Source organism: Cyprinus carpio, chromosome B12 (assembly GCF_018340385.1).
Source record: "Cyprinus carpio isolate SPL01 chromosome B12, ASM1834038v1, whole genome shotgun sequence".
NCBI lineage: Eukaryota > Metazoa > Chordata > Actinopteri > Cypriniformes > Cyprinidae > Cyprinus > Cyprinus carpio.
Window position 1 is genome coordinate 3,629,092 of NC_056608.1, and position 17,034 is coordinate 3,646,125.

Here is a 17,034-nt window from a genome sequence, read left to right on the forward strand (position 1 = left end):
GCATACTGGTGCTTTTTTCCCTTTTCAACACCATTCTTTAACCTAGAAATGGTTGTGGCGTGAGCATTCTGACATTCAGTTGGAGTTCAAGGGAGATTGTCTGCCAGGAAACAACCCCTAAATGCACTGAACAACTGACCATGTGATTGGTTGATTAATAATTGCATTCATGAAAATTGAACGTGTTCTAATTAATCCTTTAGGTGAGTGTGTGTATATATAATATGATATAGATATCGATATAGATATATATATATAAGATAGATAGTATGTGCTAGTTAGGTTGATTAACTATGAGTTTACACCTGTGCCATCTGGTTGATTATCTGTCATGCTCCTCTCGAACCTTATAAAACCTAATAAAACATCAGTTTTGTGTATGAAAACGAAACTGTTTGTTTTAAAAGTAAATGTTATATAAAGTAGCTACACATGTACACCTGCATCTGCATACAGACAGTATACCTGCATTATAGATCTAACTAGATATAGCAACATCTCTAATCTGATAAATACGACTATAAAGCATTAGGATGTTTAAGATATTCTAAGCATTCCATATGATTTCTGCAAGTTGCTTTGACAATGTGTAGATGAAAAAGCTTATACAAATAAATTTGACTGATGTTATATAATGATGCAAAATTCACTTCTAGCATTTAAAATTATTGAGTTTAAGTTTTTAGTGTTTAGACAAATATACAAGAAAAAAATTAGGTGTGTGGTGTGTATAGATATATATATATATATATATTATATATAGTTATATCTATATATATAAGCTTAAGTTTGTTTTTTGGACATTTATAGGAAGTTTATGAATTCCAATATCCCTGCATCCCTGATACTCTCTTAAAAATAATCTCTTATTGTTATCTATGGTTTCATGAAGAGCCTTTAACAGTATGGACCCTTTTTTCACTGTGCAAAACGGTTATATTGGAAAGGTTCTTTGGAGTTTTAATATTTAAAGTGTCTGCTTTGCATCACGAACACAAACACCCACCACACAAATAGAAAACAGCCCTTGTGAACTTATTATTACTAGTTTTTTGTGATTTATTAGATATCTTTTCTCAGATGGGGATGTGCTCTACAGCACTCACACTCATCTGTGCCACTCTTCCCATCTCAGTGTGGTGAGTTCGTTCTTGACTGCTCTGGGAGGATGCAAATACTGGGGAGTGTCTAAACTTGCGAACTGAGACAGATGCAACTCCCCATGGAAAGGAGTTGTCCACAAAAGGACAGTGTATGGCTCATGGTAAGGATGTGTTATATTCTTTGCTATTGGTATCTTATGAAACCAATAGTGTAAAAGAAAGTTTCAGTTTCCCACTACAATCTTTTGACAGATGTGTTCAGCACTGCTACCAACCAAATCAAATTATTCCTACAAGCTGCTGAGCCAAGTCTAACTGTGGGTTGACGCCCACCTTTCTGAGATGGCCTGGCCGCTGGCGCCCTTAATATTCTTCAGTCATGATGGAGTACAGGTTCGGTCGGCATGTATATTCATTGTTTCGTTTAAAATAAGTGAGCGTTTTTCTGAAACGTCTCTTTTTTAGTCCCTCGTCGCAGAATCTGGTGGGGACAGGAAAGCAGGACAAGCTCTGGAAACTTTCGCTGCGATCATCATCCTCCTGCTCATCACACTACCCATCAATTTGAAGTCAGTACATAATACTGTCCCAATTTCCTCAGTTCCTATGCCTTCCCTTACTGATCCCTATGTTTTCACTTTTTTACATTACATAATGCCGGTTTCACTCATTGATAGGTAAAAAGACTATTACAATAAAAAAACTTTCCATACTATATTATATATATAATATATATAATATAATACATATATCATCATGCCAATTTGTAATTTTTCTAGGACAGGATAGAAGACGATACAATCAACTAATGCCACCCAATACATACAAATGCATTAAACTATTGCGAATATTTTGCGCAATTTGACCAAACAGAAGTAACAACTTCTGGCATTCCGAAAAATGAAATAAAAAATCAACATAAGAAAAAAGATGTACTTGCTGTTTTTGTCAGGTTGTGGGAAGACATTTTGAACAAACAAAATTAAACATTTAAATGAACTTTGTTTTTCTGTGTTTATCCCTCATCTGAGTCAAAAAGACCTAAACAGTACAGTAAGGGATAAACTGACTTTTAATTACAAAAAAAAGTAGCATATGTAAAATGTCTTAATAGATTAGAACTATTACCTAATAGTTAAATTATGAACTAATATTTCCATTTTCACAAATTTTTATTCCGTATGCTACAATTTGAAAATGTAATGCATTGTAAGAATGACTGAGATATCTTCTTTACAGGAAAGCAGACAATGCAGAAGAAGTGAAATCAGTGATGGCACCTCCACCTTCAGCAACAGACTGTAATTACTGAGAGACTGTCTTCCTTCACGATATCAAACACAAGTAAATTGGGTTTAATTTGGATACATGCATAAATATAAGATCTCTGTAGACAAACACATGTCTTTATCCATTATCTTCATACACAATATTTAGCAGTGAAGGCGACACTTGCGGACTCAAATAACATCATCAGGCTTACCAACAAAGGTCTGCTTTTTTTTTATTTAAAACCCACCGGAATTAGTTTTTTTCGTCGTTTGGATCAGTTTGGAAGAAATAGGTCTCTCTCTTATTGACTTCCCCTGTTTACTTTCTTTCCGTAAGCAGGTACTGCTACAAAGAACTCCAAGCAAGAAGCAACCGCTTTAGTTTCTCTCGCTGGAAGCAGTTCTGGTATGCCCCTGTCACTTCATCATTCATCGGGCAACGCTGTGACGCATTTCCTCTTCCTGTTTCTGCACGCCTACGCAGGCTATTGGTCGCACTTCAAGTCAGCCTCACTGAAGGCCCTGCCGCTTTCTGAGTATGTGCTATATTTCTGGGTGTTCACGCATCGCTCAAGCAGGAGATTCGAGAGGTAGAAGCTGCATTTCTCAAATCACTTCCTGGTTTTCCTGTACAATATATCAACACAAGTGATACAAAGAAAGAATTTTCAGTCAAGTATGATGATCTCATTCTCTTTCTCTCTCCCAGACATTCACAGCTGGGGAGTAAGACATTTTGTCAGAGGTTGATGCTGTATGTTCAGGATGTTTGGAATAAGTTTGCTGCTCTAAGCATTTCCCTCTTTATCGCTGGACTGTGCTGCAGGTAATGCTTGAAAGTCAACAAAAATATTTAGCATCGTTGATGATAAGAAACATTTTGTGAGCAGCAAATCAGTATTTTAGAATGATTTCTTAAGGATCACATGACACTGAAGACTGGAGTAATGATGCTGCAACTATATTCGTTAGGTACTTTTTATGTCCTTCCTCCCAGATGTTCAGTTGGTCATTCAACACAGGACGGGTATACTATTATGTATGGACTATATGGTCTTCACGCTCCGACTCATCCACATTTTTGCCATTCGCCAGACAGTTAGTCCCCAAAATCATCATACTTGGCAAAATGGTGAGACAATCAGAGAGGTTATCAAAGTGATAATAAAGCTCTATAGATGCCGTCAACCAAAAATCATTTTAAATGCAATGCATTACCATAAAATTAAGACCTTTCCAAGTAGGGCTGCACGATTAATCAAATTTCTAATCACGATTAATTATGGATGATAATATTTCATAGTGGTTATTAGTGGTTCAAAATCCACTCATGTTATTCTGCGTGTTTAAGATGCGTTTTTTCTTTCTACATTATCTTAAGGGTTTTTCCCATTATTTTAACTTTAGTTTTAGTATAACATTACAATACCATTCATAGTTTTACTTTTTTATAATTTAAAGAAGAAACCAATCCGATGTATAGTTGACATTTGAGGCTTAATACTTTAGAAAAGCACTAAAAGTTTTTTAAGTTAGTGTTTTCATCTTGTTAATTTCATATAAAAATACGACATGCAGTTGCATCCAACAATGGTATAAACATCATTCAATGTAAATTCTGATATCGCTTGACTACAATTTCAAAGGGAATAATTCGACAATTATGATTTTTGTCATAATCGCAGCAGTCCTATTTCCAAGTAACCATCCTGAAAAAATATAGATTGAAATTTTTCATGCTTTTAAAAGCCCTCCAAGCCTAAAAGACTTCTATACCACTAAAATCCCATTGTGTCAACAGTTTACAGATTTAAAAACAAAAAAAATAAAAAATAAAATTTAAACAAAAATTAAACCAACATTTGGAGACCTTTCACATCTCACTCCTCTTTTTATTTCTTATGAATGAACCACAGATAAAGGATGCGTTCTTCTTCTTATTCTTCCTGGCGGTTTGGCTGAGTGCATATGGAGTGGCCAATCAAGCTCTATTATACCAATACGACTCCAAGCCCCCTGATAGAGCCGCTTCGGCACGAGTCTTGTACAGACCATATTTGCATATATTTGGACAGATTCCTGTGGAAGAAATAGACAGTATGTTCACTTCTGATTTACACTTACAGGAATAGTTCACCTAAAAATGAAAATTTGCTGAAAACGTGCTGACCCAAAATGTAGATGAGTTTGTTTCTTCACTGAAACAGGTATGGACAATGGATCCAATCGATCCTCTGCAGTGAATGAGAGGATCGATTGCCATCAGAATGAGAGTCCAAGCAGCTGATAAAAATATTACAATGGCTCAGGGGAAATATGATGTGACTTCAAGCTTTCCTTTCACTTTGGAGTGTTACAAGCTGTTCAGATAGATAAGATCCCTAAAGTTGATAAAAGAGCTAAAGTCTCAAACCCAAAGAGATATTCTTAATAAAAGTTTAGACTCGTCCACGCCCTCCTAAAACGTTTCGTTCTAACACGCCCCCACGTCTACGTCACGATTTGGGAAGATTTGCATAACGACACCCAAATGTTCACACAAGGAAAGAAGGCGTAACTTTGATTCTTGCTGTTGCCACCAGCGTTATGTTGTGGAGACGCTGTTTATGTTTACATGACGTGTTTCAGAAAGGCGGGGCATAGAGGAGAAACAATAATGTACAGTATGTGGAAAATAATGTGTTTTTCGAACCTTAAACCTCATAAACAACATTTCATTACACCTAATACACAAAATAATTAACAACATCATATGACCCCTTCATCATATGACCAAGTAAGCCACACTACTCCAGTCCATCAGTTAACATCTTGTAAAGCAAAAAGCTGCATGTTTGAAATAAACAAAAAAAAAAAAAACAATTCTGAAGGCACCCATTCACTGCAGAGGATCCATTGGTGAGTAAGTGAAGTAGTGCTAAATTTCTCCAAATCTGTTCTGATGAAGAAACAAACTCCTCTACATTTTGGATCGCTTGAGGATGAGTAATTTTCCAACAAAGTTTCATTTTAGGCTGAATTATTCCTTTAAATTGTTAACTAATAATATTTCACAACTTTCTGTTAACATCCATTGACTATATTGTATCTGTGTGTGTTAAGCTGGCAAGTATTGGGATAGAGACTGCACAGATAATCTGACACTGATTAATGAAGGCAAAGAGCCATGTAGAGACATTTCAGCCACAACTGGCTTGTGGTCATATTGCTGGTCATATTCCTGCTAGTCACCAACATCCTACTAGTCAACCTCTCATTATCATTACATTCAGGTATTTGTTTGTCTAGTCATCCATCTGCTATATGTAGCCATCAAATTATACATCCATCCATGTATTTCTGTTCTCTTTATTGTCTGTTTCTGTAGCTATTACACCTCTCTAAGGTTCAGGAGCAATTAATGACACATACTGGAAGTTTCAGCTGTATAATCTGATAGTGGAGTATCATTCCCTCCAACTCTCGCTCCACCATTCATCATCCTATCCCACATCAACCTCTTAATCAAAAGAAACTTACTAAAAGTGGCATCCACCAAAATCTAACCCGATTTGGTAAAGTTGGAAATGAACTGCAGTTCAAGCAGACTTGTTTAAGATGAAATGTGAAGTAAAATGCAAAAATTGTGCATTTGCCTATTATAATAGCACTGGAGTTGAAGGTAGAGAGGCTAACAAGCTGGTAGAAATGGGAGACCTTCCAGAAGGAGAACTTTCTGGCTCTTTGTGAGCAAAAAACGAAAGAGGGACTGACTCTTAGAGGCTGAAAAGCGCGATGACTGCTAAGTGAGTCAAACTACCTCCTGAAATGAGAATTTGATATGTTATTTAGACATACTGTTGTATTTTTATATATATATATATATATATATATATAGAGTATATATATATATATATATATAAGTATATATATATATATATATATATATATACATATATATATATATATATATATATGTATATATCAATAACACTCTCACATCATATATATATATATATACATATATATATATATATATATATATATATATATATATATATATATATATATATACAGCGATGTATTATTTAGTTATAATTAGAATATTAGCAAAATGTTTATTTCACACGAATTCCACTCAAAAAAAGGAAACTTGTATATTATATTCATTCATTACACACAGACTGATATATTATAAATTGTTTATTTTTGATAATCCTTGATGATAAGTAACTGACAATCCGGTAAGGGAAAATCCTGCAAATTCATTATCTCCAGAAAATTAGAATATTGTGAAAAGGTTCAATATTGAAGACACTTAGGTACCACACTCTAATCAGTGTAATTAACTCAAACACCCTGCAAAGGCGCCTTTAAAATGGTTCCCTCAGTCTAGTTCCTAATGTCTATACACAATCATGGGAAGACTGCTGACCTGACAGTTGTCCACAAAAGATGACTCATTGGACACCTTAGCACAAGGAGGGCAAGACACAAAAGGTCATTGCAGAAGAGGCTGGCTGTTCACAGAGCTCTGTGTCCAAGCACATTATTAGAGAAGAGAAGGGAAGGAAAAGATGTGGTAGAAAAAAGTGTAGGGTTTGCAAAGATGAATGAAGGTTAATTAGGGGATTGCCAGATTTGAATCATGGATGATTTGAGTCCTGCAGATTTGTTGCATGGATGATTTAAATACAAAAGAGGTCACTTGGCGTGGGAGGTACTTCTTCAAGAAAAACAAGTCTTCACAGAAATAAAAATATTCCCCCACTGAAAATGCCATCGAATATTCTCTTTGGCTGCAAAGAATTAGTGAAATAAATCAACTTTTTGATGATATTCTAATTATATGACCAGCACCTGTATATACACATACAGTGCCTTGCGAAAGTATTCAAACCCCTTTTTTAATCACATTTTGTTATGTTGCAGCCTTATGTTAAACTGCTTTAAAGTACTTTTTTTTTCCACATCAATATACACTCCATACACCATAATGACAAAGCAAATAACAGCTTTTTAACGTCTTTGCAAATTTATTAAAGATAAACAATTAAAATGATTCCATTGTGTAACTATTCATATAAGTATCTGGGACAGTTGAAATTTTATGCTCAGGAGCATTCATTTTGCTTGTAAATGTTGAAAATGTGTCAGTGTCTAGTGTTTAAATTGCCCATGATTATCAGTCATATGTGTTATGTGTTTATGATGGTCCAGCAGGCAAAGTGCAGATTGCTTTTGAACAGGCTGAATTTACCCTGATGATACAGGTGGAAGTGGCAGTGGGTTTGACTATTTATCAGTCTAATGGCCTGGGGATATAAACTGTTCTGGAGTCTGGATGTTCTGGTCACAGTGTGATCCTGTACCGCTTGCCAGACTTCATTAAGGTGAAGAAATTGTGGATGGGATGAGTGGTGTCCTTGATTATGTTGCAATCCCATTTGCAGATCCTTCTATTGTAGATGACCTTCAGTTAGGGGAGATCTGTCCCTGTGATTTTCCGGGCCAGCTTTATCACCCTCTGTAATGACTTTCTGTCATGTGTTGTGCTGTTGCCAAACCACACAGCAGTGCAGCAAGTTAGCGCACTCTCCACAGTGCATCTGCAGAAGAAGTTATGGAGTATTTGTGGAAGCATGCCAAACTTCATAATCTCCTCAGGAAGTACATTCTTTGATTGGCCTTACTTACTAGTTTCACTGTGTTCTCTGTCCACTTGAGGTCCTCAGAGATGTGTACACCAAGGACACTTATAGCTGCCCACTCTCTCAGCCTCAGCACCTTGGTCTTGCTGATGTTCAGTGTGAGATTGTTAGCCTCACACCATGTGACAAGTTCAGACAATTCTTTCCAGTATGCAGTCTCACCATTGTTTGTAATAAGGCCAATGACTGTGGTGTCATCTGCAAATTTTATGATGGTGGTGTTAGGATAGGTAGCAACACAGTCATGTGTGAAAAGAGTGTACATCATCGGGGCTGAGTATATGTCCCTGAGGAATGCCTGTGTTCAATGATGGTGCTGGAGGAGTGTTTTCTGAGGCGGACGTGTTGAGGTCTACTGGTGAGGAAGCTCAGTATACAGTTACACAGTGCAGAAGGCAGGCCCAGGTTATACAGCTTGTTTATGAGTTTGGAGGGGGATGATAGTGTTGAATGCCGAACTGTAATCAATGAAAAGCAGTCTGGCATAGCCAGGTGAGTTAGGATTTTGTGAAGGGGCAAATTAAATGGCATCCTCTGTTGATCTATTAGTTCTGTCACGCAAACTGTCGGCCGGGTCCAGGGGGCTGGTACAGTACTTAGAATGTGTTTCTTGATGAGACTCTCAAAAGACTTAATGAGAACCGGTGTGAGAGCCACTGGTCTGTATTCATTCAGACTTGAAACTGTGGCTTTCTTTGGGACAGGGATGATAGTGGTGGACTTAGAAACAGACATGGACTGTAGCTATTGTGGGGAAAAGATTGAATCACGCCAGTGTTTACACTGGTTAGCTCTGAAGCACAAATCCTAAGTACACGTCCTTGGATGCTAACCTGACTTACTGCCTTGCGTGTGTTCACTTTACTCAGTGACTTCCTAAACCTGTGTGGGGTTGGCGTCAGTGCCCGATCCCCCTCATCAGAGTCACTTCCAGTGTTGTCAGGCATCTGTGTTTAGGGCTTCAAAGCGTGCATTAAAGAGGTTGAGTTCGTCGGGCAGAGATACAGAGCTGTTTGCAGATGTCCAGCCTTTGTAATCTGTGATGTGTGCTAGGCCTTGCCACATTTTCAGCCTGAGTCATGGGCAACATAGTAAGATAACAAAATTAATAAAAAACATTTGGTGCAGATGGTAATTTTATATGGCCAAAAAGTAAGTTGAAATTCTGATAGCTTGAAATGTAATCATTGAGCTCGTTATAACAGCACAACAGACTAAAATAAAATTTCAAAACATTTAAAGCTACATAATACATTGATGATTGAGAAATCATGTTTGATACCTTTCAACTTTATTTTTTATTTAAAAAAAAATGATGCATGGATAATCTAGCAAACCTAAGTTCCTTTGGCCCAGTAAGTGTTCATCTTGAAATACTGTATTACTAACAATATAAATGTCATTGTTATGTTTACTTTTCTGAAAATCAGTAAAGATTTCTAAGCAAAATGACAGGTGAACTATGGCCTGAAGGCGGATGTTTATACAATTATACTAAAAGGCCTTTTACTTGCAAAAAAAAAAGTATAAACTGTCAATCTGAGTCATATAAATCAAATCAAAATATGATCAAAAATTGTTGTTCTTCAGATTAAAGCAGAATGTTGATGTGATGTGTTTCAGACTGGATGGTGTCATTAAACAGGTTGGTGAGATCAGAGATGTTGACCGCAGACTGCGAACACTAGAATCAGATGTAAGGGGCACATGATGTGATATCTGTATGCAGCTGCATATCGACTATATCTAGCTGATGTTGATTAGATGAATGCTCCCCTGTATGCAGATGGAGTTCTGTACATCTTCTCTTGTGTGGATTATGGAAACTCTGTCTCAGAGCAGTACAGTGGGAAAGAGCCCTAAAGCACACCCACTTCTAAAAGGTAAACCTGCTTCTGTCGCAACACTCACATATATTTTAGCACGGTGTTTCTCAACTGGTGGCTCACAAAAATAAAAGATTCAAGAATTGCATGTAAAAATAAGTGATCATTTAAAAGAAGGGTTCAAATAAATAAATAAATAAATAAATAAATAGAGATTTTAAGTTAAAATTTCTGTAATTTAACTGCATATTTGTACCATATTCATGGTACTCTGATGTCGATTAATAGTCACATGATATGCAAGTAAACAGATAAAATATTTAATCTTTTTTTTAGCACTTTTTATTTTAAAATTATCTAACTATATATCTTGTCTGTCAGCCTGCATAAAAATTTAGTCATAATGATTTGAACTGTTGTTGTTGTTATTATTATTTCTTTTAACTCTAATTATAAAAAAGAATGACAGAAATATACTCGTTGTAAACTATACTTCTACTTTAAAATAAAAATGTATATGTGATAATATTATAATTTTTTTTATCTTAAAGTTATAAAACTAATATGCATGTCTTAAATTCTTCACCTTTAAACACTCAAAACATCAAACTTGTAACCTTTCAAATAATAGCTTTTATTTTGGCAGTATAATGTGAAATGCTGTAAACTTCTGTCTGGAAATTACACAGTGTGTAAAATATAAGGATAGAGGATAGAGAACATTAAAATATTTATCAACTTTTTTGTTGATGTCCAGTCAAACCAGTTGAGAACCACTGCTTTAGGCTACGTTTACATGCCAATGATGTAGTCAAAAACAGAAAAGTTTTTGTTTTGATGTTTTTGATGAGTTTTTTGTATTGATTTTTTAAAAAGGCAAATATATATATATTAAAAAAATGATATCTCATGTTTGTCATTTTTTTTTTTTACGATGTTCGATATATATCTTGATATTATTGCATTTGCATTTAAATAAAAAAAAAAAACGATTTTTCTTTTGCCCCATTAAAAACAAAAAAAAAAAACAATTGAGATTGAACAGCTAATTTAAGCATTTAAAAAAAAATCTAGACCAAGTGATCGTGATTTTATTAAATGAACACATGTAGGCCTATATGTAACAAAACAAGTACAGAAAGTGCATGCTGTCAACTTTTTAAGTGCATGCACTCACAATTTAAACTATGCAACTGGGGGAAATAATTAAATGATAGGTATTTTATTTTTATTTTTTTTACAAGTTTTTTTTTAGCTTAGAACACAAGTCTGTCAACTGTCTGCGGTTTTTAGAGAAGCTCTGTGGCATGAAACTATGTTCCCACTGACACTAAAAACCCTCTTGATGGAGAGCTAGTTGCTGAAGCACATAGCTATTTCATATATTCAAATATATATATATACACATAAATGAATACCAAAGACTTTTGCACTCTGTCTATATTATGAAAACTGGAAATGTTAAATATAACAGTGAAATTCCCTAATAGTAATCCAAATGACCATAGCCTATGTTTCTCTATGCAAACATCGTGGAAAGTAAGTGCATTTATTCAGCTTATCACAATCACAAACAATACAGTCGAGATCTTATCACAGAACACAGAAAACGACGCTTTCATTAGATCGCTAAACTCCAGCTAGTGTTTTCAGATCATCGTCGGCAGTGCTTCCCGCACGAGGAGTGAGCATGTGCGCATGGTTGCTCAGGGGATTGATTAAATAAGCAAAAACAATTTTAAAATGTATCCTTGTAACAGCATAGCTCTGATTTCGGCGATTTAAACCTTGTTCTCTGGCAACCTCTCCTCATGAAAGCTCTTATAGTAGAGGCATGTAGAGTAGTCCGCAGTTACATGTTCCTTTTAGGACATCGGCAGTTCTTCTGGGAAATATTGCTTTGAATTTGAATATTTGATATTGACGATATTTTCAAATTTTTACTCGTCCGCCAAAATTATTCGGATATTCATTCCTAATATCGATATAATCGCCCATCCTAATACACGGTAATTTTTCAAAATGATTCGCGTTACACAAACTTGCAAATGGTCAAAACACTGTATTACGTATGCCAGGCCAGTAGTTGGCGCTGTCACCTTGTTAGTAAACCGTACCTGTAGGGAAATGGTGATTATATAATTTATATGATGCGTCTCTGCTGTTGGTTGTAATATTGAAGTAAATCCACACTTTGCTGAAGAAGTGTTAGCCAACCTTGAGCCAACAACAGTACCATTACTCCGCCACTGTTGTTGTATTGTTTGTTCGTGCTTGCCTTTAAAACTCGCATGTACTACTCATGTCTAACAGGGTTTTCCGTGGGGTCTTAAGGTCTTAAATGTAGTTGTATCAAATTTAAGGCCTTAAAAGTCTTTAAATTGTACAAGAAGGTCTTTCAAGAGGTCTTAAATTTGTGGACGGAAAGACCAGTATTGGCGTATATGGCTGAATGTGATGATTTGACTTCAAAAGGCTATGATTTCATGAAATAAACACAAGCTGCTTGCATGTACACAGTTCAGTGCCATACGTTGCTTTGTGTTTTGCTGTTACCGGGAAACAGTTATATTTCTACCAAACGCTCCACCTGCTGGCAGAGAATGAATGAGCAATTTCAATAAAACTGTTGTTTTGTTCAGGCATTCAGACTCAATGCTAAAAAATCACAATGACTCACTTATTAACAGCGACTTGCTGCCACCTGCTGGTGGTTTAATTTCACATTTAGCGTAAATTTTCATTTTTTTTATATTTTCGAACATCAGTTTTCAATGTTTTATGTTTAAAATATCAAAACATTATTTCTACATTTGTAATTGCAGGTTAAAGTATTTAATGTCCCTCAGAGCTGCTTTAAACATTGTGTAAATACATCTAGACACCACCTCTAATGCAGCTTCTGTGTTTCCTCTGCATTGCAAAAGATACATTTTGTTGATACAATTTTATTGAATTTGATTTAATTTGCTTGGTAACAGCCAAATGCAAGAATTTTGCTCAATTTTTGGTGAAAAATTTTTTAAAGGTAATGGTTTAAATGTAAAAATGCCCATAAAACTTGTAGGAAATTCTGCTGTGAACCGATCACGACAGAATATGAAGAATATCAAAAAAAAATCAGGAGTCAGCTATCCAAGGTAGTCCTTAAGATATCAGTGCAGTAACACACTCAGCAAAATATTGTCTAATTATCATTATCGATAAAATCCAAGAATATTATCGAGAGATATGATGTTTTTGTCAATTTCTGGCCACACCCCTAATTTACGCTATTTAATTGATATAATAATTTATTGGTATTTTATATATATTTTATATATATAATAATTTATTTCTTAACAATGGTTTAAAGGCTGAAATGTAAAGTTTATCGTTTTATAAAACTTTGTTTTTGTGAAAACTTATCTGAACTGTAAATTATGCTTTTAACAGTAATATTACAGTTTAATATGATACTATAGACATTGCCCTACCCCGCTCATGTGGTATTAATTTTAGTTGTGCAGGTCTTAAAAAGTCTTCAATTTGAGCTTAAAAATCCTGCAGAAACCCTGGTCTACATACCTAACATGTACTTTGCATGTGCATGATGCCACCGTTTTCAAAGATTCCCGTATTGGGTGTTTACACAGAAACACGATAACGCTGGTGTGATCTAAAAAAAAATCTCAAGGATATGCGTTTTCAGTTCCCAAACACTGTTGTTGTGTAAACGCAGCAGGCAAAATGCATAAAAGGTTTCCCGCTTTTTGGCTGAAAATGTTGTCGTGCGTAAACGGCCCCTTAGTTGAATATATTTGCCATTGTGTGACAATCAAGACTTTTTTTTTTTTTTTTTTTTTTCATTTCCAGCCTAAACTGATAGTTCATCTGTTTGTCATCAGCTTTAATTTCAGCCTCCAAATGAAAAATGAAAAAAGCCTACTTTCCTGTATTCGCCTCTATATCTCTCACGGACACAAGAAGCTGCAGAGAGCTAGTGAAACCTGTCACAAAAACTGCCCGTATTGTTCTGGTTTCCATTTTTTAAACTGGTCATCCTGGTCTCTTCATGGTTCATCCTGCTCTTACAAGTTTAGTGCTCCCAAAATGACCTGTCCTGGTTTTCCAATGTGATCATGTGGTAGAGAACAGGGCACAGAATGTCCTTGAACTCACTGTACACTAATAGGTCAATTATGTCATGTTATATCTTCAGAGATTACTTTTATCGTTAGGTTTTATTATAAGATCAGGGTAATTGTCTTCTTAGAATCTGATTTTATAGAGCTATAACATTGTAAAATAAAAACAAAGAAATGTTTTTGATTAATGGCTTAAAAGGATAGTTCACCCAAAAATGAATATTCTGTCATCATTTACTCATGCTGAAGTTGTACCAAGCCTGTATTAATTTTGTTTTTTCTGCTGAACATAAAAGAGACTTTGAAGAACATTGGTAACCAAACAGTTGCTGGTCCACACTGACTTCAATAGTATGAAAAAATATTATGGAAGTCCGTGGGGACCAGCAACTGTTTGTTTGGAAAAACTTGAGGGTGAGTAAATTATTTTTGGTGGACTATCCCTTTAAAAGCTGCAGTAGGAACTAACAAAGCATACTGTAACTTAATTTTTTTTGTATTTTTGAACCAAAAACCTATGAACAACTCACATTCGTTGATTATATAGTCTTGGCACATATCTTGACACACATATGTTAAGGCAGTACATGAAATAAGTCTAATGTTTCAAAAGGGATGTTTTAATGTCTAACTTTATTATTTGACAAACCAAACAAAACAAAAAAATCTATAATTGAATACTTCTTGCACTCAAATATGGAACTGGAGATACTGTAATTATTGTTTACATTTTAAATATAGCAAAATATTTTTTTTCATAAGATTCATACTGTAATTGCATTCTGTAACAATGTCCTCGGATTTTGTTTGGGTCTTTCTTTTTCTATTTTTGGATATTTATATGTTTGATTCTGTGATGAGTTTTATGAGTTCTTCATTGTCTTATTTTTGATATTGTATTCTTTTTTTTTTTTTTTTTTTTTTGTATTACACTTTTAAAATACATTTTGAAACAATAATATCTCATGCAACTATTTAAAGGATTGTACTGTTTTGGCAACCTCATGCAGAACAGAATCAGCAGACAGGAGGAGATAAATAGATTGTGTGTCCAAGATTTACATCTCGGAGTTCAGGGGCAACAAAGATCCTTCACCATGTTCTCTCCTCCCAAACCCTCACCCCCTCAAAAACTGAAGCCATCCCTATGGACTCTCTGGACTTGTAGACCCCCACTAATTTTCCTCTGTTTATTATTATCCATTTATAACAGGAAGGTTTAAGTTGGATGGTTTGTCACTTCAAAAAATGGCAATAGGTTTTAGTTATGTGACAGCCAACAATTATAATTTAGTGATGAGAGAAGACTCTTTTGCAAATGTTCTTCTTGAAAATGTAATCAATTAAATCTCTACTAATCTTTCAAACTCTAAGTGTCTGTATATAATATGTATTCTTTTATTAATTTGTATGGCTTGTTTTGTGGCTAATCAGGCCAATAAGAGACAATTAACTATGACTCACACACACATACACACACACACCTATCTATCTATCTATCTATCTATCTATCTTCTATCTATCTATCTATCTATCTATCTATCTCTATCTCTAACACACACAGGATACTTGAAGGATCCTTAAAACCCCATGAAAACAAGATATAGAAATGTATAATTAAAAAAAATGTCTACATTATAAAAACCATATTGACCCTGGTTCATGGATCACCGAGATCCAATCTTGATTTCAGAGTTTTTAAGATATATATAGTTTTCCTAAGCAAACCAATAAGCAGCCCCATCGGCGGATTGTACGCTTCATTGAACTATTTGTCATATTCGGTCCCCAACGCAGAACTTATGTTAATACTCGGGTAAAAAACAGAAACTTAATTAAACAAAAACATTTTTGTATACTGCTGGGATAAAAAAAAGAGCTCAAGGTCAAGCTAATAAAGGAATTTCTGATAATTATTTGTTTTTAGCACCAGCAAACCAGTCAAAAGACTGACGAGAGAAAACAAGCATGGCTTGTACCGCTTAAAGGAATATTTCACCCCAAAATGAAAATTTGTGTGTGTAATCATATTTAATCCGTCATGTAGTTCCAAACCTGCCTAAGTTAGGTATCGACAACACGTTTTAAGATTTTTGCCAGTGCGTTCTATAAACCCGCCATAAAATACATGTTAAGCTTGTGACAGAAAGCATAGAAGCATCATCCAGATGTTCATTCAAATATCAGTGTTCAGTCAGAACGTTATGAAAGAGCATCATAGAATACTTTTTGTATGCCATAAGTGGATTTCATCGGAACGTTATTTGAAGCGATAGTAAGACTCGTTCTCCCATCTGTGACTCTGAACATTTTGACCCTAGATCGTCGTCACGAATGGCTATCCCTCAGCTTTGTATGTTATTCTGTGTCAGCCAATTTACACAAGGATGTGCTGTTTTCTTTCAAATCAAAACATAAAATACATGTAGAAAATGTATCCTTGTGGTATGCTGACACAGAGAGCATAACCTTGCTGCGTTCAGCTCATATTTTCCCTCCAAAAATGTAGCACCACAGTGATGTGGAGGAGAGACAGTAGAGGAGACAAATCGTTGAATGAAGTAGTTATTTTTGTTTTATTCTCTTGTAAAATAAGTATTCTCTCGCCGCTTCATAATGTTATGGGTGAACCACTGATGGCAGATGGACTATTCTGGATGATGCTTTTCATACTTTCTGACTCTTGACAGTGTATTTTACTTGGCAGTCAATGGAACAGTCACAAAGCCTCCCCGGTTTTCATCCAAAATATCTTAAATTGTGATCCGGGTGACTAACAGAAGCTTTTAAGGTTTGGAACCACATGGGGTAAGTGATTAATGCCAAAATTTTCATTTTGGGGAAGAGTATCCCTTTAAGTGAAAATACTCTCAAAAAGGTATATATACTTGTATGTGTTCTTATCATTTTTTGGACAAAAAGTGCGCCTAGTTTTCCAGTATGAATCAGGAAAGAATTCTGCGTTAAGAAAAAAAACTTCTAAAGGAACCTGTGGAGAGTTTTTAGATGTGAAAATA

At 35.2% G+C, this 17,034-nt stretch overlaps 1 long non-coding RNA gene across 1 annotated transcript; it reads left to right on the top strand.

The window, feature by feature from the left end:
- Window positions 1-6,140: 6,140 nt before the first annotated feature.
- LOC122139083 lies at window positions 6,141-9,913 on the top strand. The gene is made up of 3 exons (XR_006155982.1): window positions 6,141-6,159; window positions 9,688-9,760; window positions 9,851-9,913. It is a non-coding gene; the product is annotated as an uncharacterized LOC122139083 (long non-coding RNA).
- Window positions 9,914-17,034: the final 7,121 nt, after the last annotated feature.